This window comes from Miniopterus schreibersii, assembly GCF_964146895.1.
Source record: "Miniopterus schreibersii genome assembly, chromosome: 8".
NCBI classification, from domain to species: Eukaryota; Metazoa; Chordata; class Mammalia; order Chiroptera; family Miniopteridae; genus Miniopterus; species Miniopterus schreibersii.
The window spans coordinates 33,830,573-33,837,598 of record NC_138109.1 but is presented as its reverse complement, the minus strand read 5'-3'; positions in this window follow the sequence as shown (position 1 = coordinate 33,837,598).

Sequence of the window (7,026 nt, the reverse complement as noted above, 5' to 3'; positions counted from 1 at the left end):
ACGTGGCTCAAGAACAACTGTATCAGCCTGGCCAATACTTTCATAGAAGTTAACCGTGGTCTGAGGCCTTCTTTACCATCCCTCCTTCTTTCCCTTTCTGCTTTCCCAGGTGACACACCTGTGTCACATCTGCAGGCTCGCTCTGCCTGCTATCCTTTCTCCTTCAAAAGCATTTCCCCAATAAATCGCTTGAACGTTCAACCTCGTCTTGGCATCTGCCTCTCAGAGGACCTGCACTCACATTCCTCCTAGCTGGTGATGTGGTCACAGATGATCAGCAAGTGAGGCTCGTGTTCATCACCACCCACTGAAAAGAAGCAATCTAGGAGCATTTGTAAACTGGATCCTCAGCTACCCTGCTCTGCTCTCAGGCTTCACTTGGCTCTCTCTACCACCACGCTGACCTTGGCTTGCTTGCCACCCGGGCCACTCCCTCCTCAAATCTGAGCCCTTGTCCCCCAGTCATCTCCCTCCCAGCTCCAACCCAACTCCACTGCCTGCCGCTGAACTCATCTTTCTCCCTCAGCTCCTACAACAGGCTGAGCCACGATCCCTCAGACCCATCTCTAGGGCCACTCTCACAAGTGAACTGTTTGAGGGACAGCTCCCCCAACCCTGCATCCCCCATTTTTCTGCTGGTGGTGCCTGGTGGACCGGACCAGCCAACTGTAACACAGCCTCCATCAGCTTCCTTCCCTCAAGGCAGAGCCAGGGTGGCCCAACAAGGCACCATCTGAGGAACCTTCACAGAAACCGAAAACAATGACAGGGACCAGGAGGGAGAAGTCCATGGGTCTGAACAAACACCAGGTCCAGGAATGGAAAAGGTGTCCCACCTGCAGTAGGAAACCAGAAGCTCAAAACAGAGGAAAGGATACCAAATGAGCAGGCTGGGATCAAATGGGAGAGAAAGGGTGTCTGAAAGATTGTCTTGGCCACAGCGAGATTGTCTTGGATGCTGTAAGTTCTGGTGAATGTCTTAGGGACAATGCCAGCCTGACCTAGAGGGCAGCTGGATGGTTTAATGAGCCATTGAATCCCACCACCCAAGCCTCAGCCCTTGGGTTTCTCTGGAGAGCACTTTGCTGCCCAGTGTCCCTGACCTAAGATGGACCTTCCTCTGCCACACTCACCCCATTTGCTGTGCTGGACTGCCACTGCAATTTCCTGTTTGCCCTCTGCTCCTTGCCATAGTTTCTCTCTGACTCCTCCTAGATGCTTAGAGGGCTGCGACTGACCCCCACAACCGCTGTCACCAGTAGAAGTGCTGCTCTATTCCTGCCAGCACATTTAACACCCCACCCCTGTCCCACCAGACGGGTAACAGTGGACACGGCTCCACACCTATGCACTGAACCATGGCCTCCTCAACCACCTGAGTCCTTCCCACTCGCACACCCACTCAATCCTTTCCAGCCATGGCTTTCTCTCTTTTTCCAGTCCAAGCCCCTGACACCTCTCAGGGCTCAAGGTCAAGTCTATGTGATCAGAGGAAAGACTTTCCCCTTTGGACCTCAGGCTCCATTTTACATTGAGGAAATGGGTCTTCTCTAGATGATTCCTCAGGGCCTTCCCAACTTGGGGGTCCCATGCATCTTGGTGCCATAATCCCATAACCACTTGGCTCCCAGGATCTCCTGTGCAGACACTGCATCTGTTTTCCATTTCTTGTTCTCACCGTGGGCAGGGGCCATGAGGTTAGGCCACATCACCCACCGCCTGGCATCTGTTGTTACCCAATCTCTTTGTACAGAGACTTTCTGTCCAGATATAAAGAGGGCTTTCCCCTACCCCTACCCCACTCTGTTCTACATCCCAGCAGCTGGGACAGTGTCCCCTCAGCCAGACCCACAGAGGGGAAATGAAAGAAATCCTACACAGTCATCCCTACTCACACAGACCACAGCACGCACTAATGGTGACACATTACTGCACAGCTGTTGGTTCCCTCTAACACAGACACACACTGACTCCTCACACTCACTGCCTAGCACATCTGATCACCTCCTTCTTCTGACACAGATTCTTACGCAAGCCTCTTGCTCACATTCCTTCTCTCTCTCTTCAAATAGTTCAGTCATATTATATTATATATAAATCTGTATATTGCCTCTTCAGTTACTATTATTACATGAGAAATATCCTATATGTAACTGGTATGATGAACAAATAGGACTTAGAGGGTGTAGCACCTTTATTATTGTCTCTTATGGCCCTTAAAATTTATTCAATGGGGAAGAAATTTTATTTCCCCACCCTCTGGAAGAAAACTATGGCAGTTCTCATGAATCTTCTGCTCACACTTATATGATTTTTATTTTAAATGTCCTGCAGGTTTTTTAAATCACATGGTTAGTCTCAGTTTGATCATTAAAAGTCCCATGTTACCAAACAGGAAGCTTGAAAGGCAAATGAGTGTAAAACAGAGGCCTTACCCCAGTGTGTATGGGGGTGTTGGGGGAAAGACCCCTCTAAGGACTTGTCATTTAAGTAGGAAGGAGGAGTAAGAATTGGGTACAAAAAGAGAGGGGAGCCTGAGACGTGTGCTGTGCTCCCATCCCTACCAGCAAACAGCAGTGTGACCTCAGGCACCTGTTTCCCCTCTCTGGACCTCTACTTTCCCATTCATACAATTTAGGAAAAGCTTGGGTCCTATTAAGCTTCCTTTAAGTTCTAAAAGCCTTTGACATCAAATTCAAGCAGGAGAAAAATTGCTCCCACCTCTCTTTCCTATCCTAAAAAGTACTCATTACACTACCCAAAATTAAATTGGGAGGGGGGCAAGGGTCTCTGTCCTCAGCAAGACTCTGAGTCCCTAAGGCCAGGGTTGAAGTCTAGTCAATGTGTCTGCCTCCCAGGCCCAGGACAGAGCCTAGCAGAGTGCAAAAGCCCTTTTGATCTACGTATTTTAGAGACTTTGAGGTCTTGTCAAAGGAAAGTCAGAGGCATTAGGAGGGACCATATGGAAATCCTAAGAAGATAAAATGATTATTAAGACCCCCATTCCCATGTTACCACATGTAGTTATGAGTTATGAGCACAGCCCTGTGGGACATGGATTATCACTCCACCCTCCCCATTAAGGGACAGGAATTAACATTTTGGGGCAGCAATTATGTACTTGGTGCTGTGCTAAGTCATTTACAGTTATCCCCTCATTTTACACTTACCCTTTAACTGAGACTTAAAAATGAAAAATGACTCGCCCACACTTCTGAGTGATAACTAATCCCACCTAAACCCAAAGCTGGCATTAATTCCAAGGCCCATGCCCTTCATCCATTCATTTAAAACACAGTGCCTGGCACATCATAGGCGCTGCTGCCCCTTCGCTCCCCAGGCATTCCTAACCTTGAAAGTCCAGAAGCAGAAAAGTGAGGCGTGAAGGAGGGTAAACGGCAGACACTTCCCTGCCCCACTCCAGGTCCCTCAGGCCAAAGCCTGGCCTGAGCCAGGGAGGAAATGAGTCCCAAACTGGAAATGAGATTGAAGCTTGAAAGGACTAACTGGCCAGAGACACTCAGAGCTGCCAAAGAGGGACATTCTGAAGGCAGCGATTAGAGGGAAAATAAATGTGTCCCACCCTGGTATCTTACCAAGACCAACTGTTCAGTGGACCAATTACAAAAGTGTGGGACCCATTATGACAGGAGAGGCAGAGGGTTCTAGAAGGGACGGAGCAAAGGATCAAAGCCCAGCCATGTGGCGTCAGAGAGCTCCCTGGAGAGACTCACAGGATGAACAGTTGGAAACAGTTTGGGGGGCAGGGGCCTGGTATGGAAACAGAGAGACATTCACTAGGGCTGCAGTGACAAGAGAAGTGGGTGTGAAAGGCTGGAGAAGTGGGAAGGCACCAGATCATAAAGGCCCTCGAAGGTCAAGGTGAGGAGTCTGGACTGTACTCCAAGGATAAAGCCCTTTGCTGGGCTTTCAAGAGGACAAAACGATCTGATTTGCATTTATAAAACATAGTCTAGTCTTGTAGTATAAAGGAGAGATTGGAAAAGATGCTAATTCTAGAAGCTCATGAAGAAAGCCAAGAGACGACGGTGGCTTGGACCAGGGGCAGTGGAGATGGGACAGGGAGGTGTGGAAAGGATTTCAAGAAGCTCAGCAGTCATCTATGGTAAAATGCTTATCATCTATAATTTAGCCAGAGGAAATTCAAGACATCAGGATGAATCTATGTCACACTTGATCCAAAGATGTGCTTGACTAAGAGGACCCTGGGCTGTCAACATGGCCTTGCCCCTGACCAGTGGCCTTGGAAGCTTTGGAACATAGAGCTGGGAGGGAAGTGAAGTGGCCCAATGGCTAGACAACAGGCAGTATCTGGCATAAGCAAGATCCGGTGGTTGATGTTTAAAATGTAAAGATTGCTTAGCCAAATCCCTCATTTTACAGCGGAGAATACTAGGTCTAATGTGTAGTGGCTAAAGCACAGTCTCCAATATCCAGCAGACCTGGGTTTCATCCTGACTTTGCCACTAACTAGCTGGAGAAGTCACTTGACCTCTGTGAGCCTAGATTTTTCCATCAGTAAAGTGGGTATAATAAGACTTCTCTCATGAGTTTTGCGGGGGACTTGTAAAAGTTAAGTAAATTACTGGTAAATCACCAAACACAGTCCATTTATTTAGGCATTGGAGATGAGAGATGTGAATAGACACGGAAGATGCTAAGAAATTAGGAAGAAGAGGAATTGGTGATTGATCAGATGGGGGGGGATAAAAAAAAGGGAAGAGGCCCGGATGAGGCAAAGATTTAGGATGAAGATCCCTCCCTCAGGAACCCCAGCCTGCAGGCCCCATATACAGGAAACTGAGCAATATTCCACTCCTCCCTCCCTCACCACCAGAAATTCCCTAGAAGACTGGGCTCCCACAAAAATGAAAATAAGAAAAAAAATATTCATCAAGCATTTGCTACAGGCCAGCTGAGGACTTTACATGTATTAAGGTGGTTTAAGCCTCACAACCACCTGTGAGGAGGCAAGTAGTATTATCCCATTTTCTAAGTGAGGAAACTGAGGCTCAGGAGGAAAAGCAGCTCACCTCAGCCCTCCTGGCGAAATAGTAGCAGACCCGGGTCTCAAACCCGGGGCCGAAGCCGGCCCACCTGAGCAGCTGAGGTCGCAGACGCTGCTGCTGGGAGCTCCAGGCCCCGCTGCTCCACACCCCACACCGGGCAGTCTAGTTGTCAGATGACTGATTTAGTGGGGAGACTCGTCAGGAGCAGCCGGGCGCCTGAGTGGATTTGTGACCCCACAACCAGGTGTTCCTGCTGCCTGTTGACAGCACCTGGATTACGTGCGGCAGGAAGAGGAACAGGCCGCAGCTTTTCGACAGGGAATCACAGCACCAACCTGCTTCAGCTCTCAGGGATCTCCTCCTCCTTGCAAAAGTTTGCAGTCCCAACAGCCTTGCTCCATACAGTGGTCTGTAGACCAGTAGCCTCAGCACCACCTGTGAGCTCATTACAAATGCAGAACCTCAGGCCCCACTGGACTTTCTGAAACAATTTGCACTGGAACAAGATCTACAGGTGATCGGTATAATGGAGACATGGGAGAAAGAGCACTGGCCCACAAGTCCAGACACCAAGATAAGACACAAGGATTTCCTGGGAGGCAGTATAGCATGGGTTCCAATCCCCTCTAATGTCGTGTGACTTTGGGGCAATCATTTGACTTCTCTATGCCTGGGTTCCCAATGCTGTGAGTGTCCCCAGGTTCCCTTCAAGGAATGAAGAACTGAGAGCCCCCGATGACTGGGAGTGTTGCTTCAAGACAGCTCACAGCTGTCAGCCCTCTTTGGGGATGGCCTTGGCTAAAGAAAACTACCTCACCTAAGTTCGTGCTTGCCTCCAAGGTCCAATCAACACAGGAGTACAAAGCCCAGTCCCCTCACCCCACCTTGGACCAACTAAAGAACCATCCATGCTCCAGAGCAGCTGTGGTCCTGGCTGAGACCAAGTCTCAGCTTAACTCCTCCCTCCTTCCCTCATTTCACCGCTTCCCTTGTGATTTCCCTACACCCTGCCATAGCGCCATGAATGGTTCCTTTATTAATGTCCTGATGCACCCTAATTTAAGAATGCTGTTTGTTTCCTAACTGGTGCACAGGCTAGTCCTTGAACTTCTGGATTGTGCACTCTGCTGTCAGCTAAGTGAGCTGAGACAGACACTGATGGCACCCCTTCTAAGAAGCTAACCAGGATCACCATGCTAACCAGCTAACTTCAGGATCCACCAGCTAACTTCAGGGTCCACCAGCTAACTTCAGTGTCCACCAGTTAACTTCAGGATTTGTCAGGTAATTTTGGGATTACCTTTAGGGATGATTCTAAAGTTTAAAGCCTCGTCTCCAGAGCCAATAGCCTTGGTCACTGATAGTTTCCACAACCATGGCTTGAATGACTTCTCGGGCACTTAAACTGAGTGGTGCACACATGTTCTCCAATCCTGACAGCCACCCTGCAAGGTTTGTGGTATTACCCCCATTTTACAGATCAGAGCCGGGGCCCAAAGAGCTGGAGGTCGGAACTCTGGTCAGTGGAGCTCTTTGCCCTCCAACCTGCCCCTCTCTAGCACACCTGCTCTGGATGGGTGGGTTGCGGCAGGGTGATCTAAAAAGTGGGAAAAGTCCAGAGAAAACGGCTTGAGTGGAGGCATTCTGCAAACGAGGCAGGCTGTCCCTGGTGGTTGGGAGCAATATGACATACAGCTTAGGCAGGAGAGGCTGGCAGGGGTTACATCGGGATTCAGGGCCCAGGCATTGGAGTGGTGACCCAGAGCAGGGATCAGGAACACCTGGCGTTTTCACCTGACCTCCGATTCTCCTCCTTGTCCTTACAGCACCCTCATTGCCCTTTGAGGAACCTTGACCTCTAACCACTCCCAGCCCAAGGGGTTCAAGCGGGGCTCCACCCTGACCCAGAGGGCTCTGCCAGTGAAATTCTTAGGACCGACCTGTCCTTCCTGGTGACTGGTTCGGGATGGGCACAGGATGGAGTTAGTACAAATTG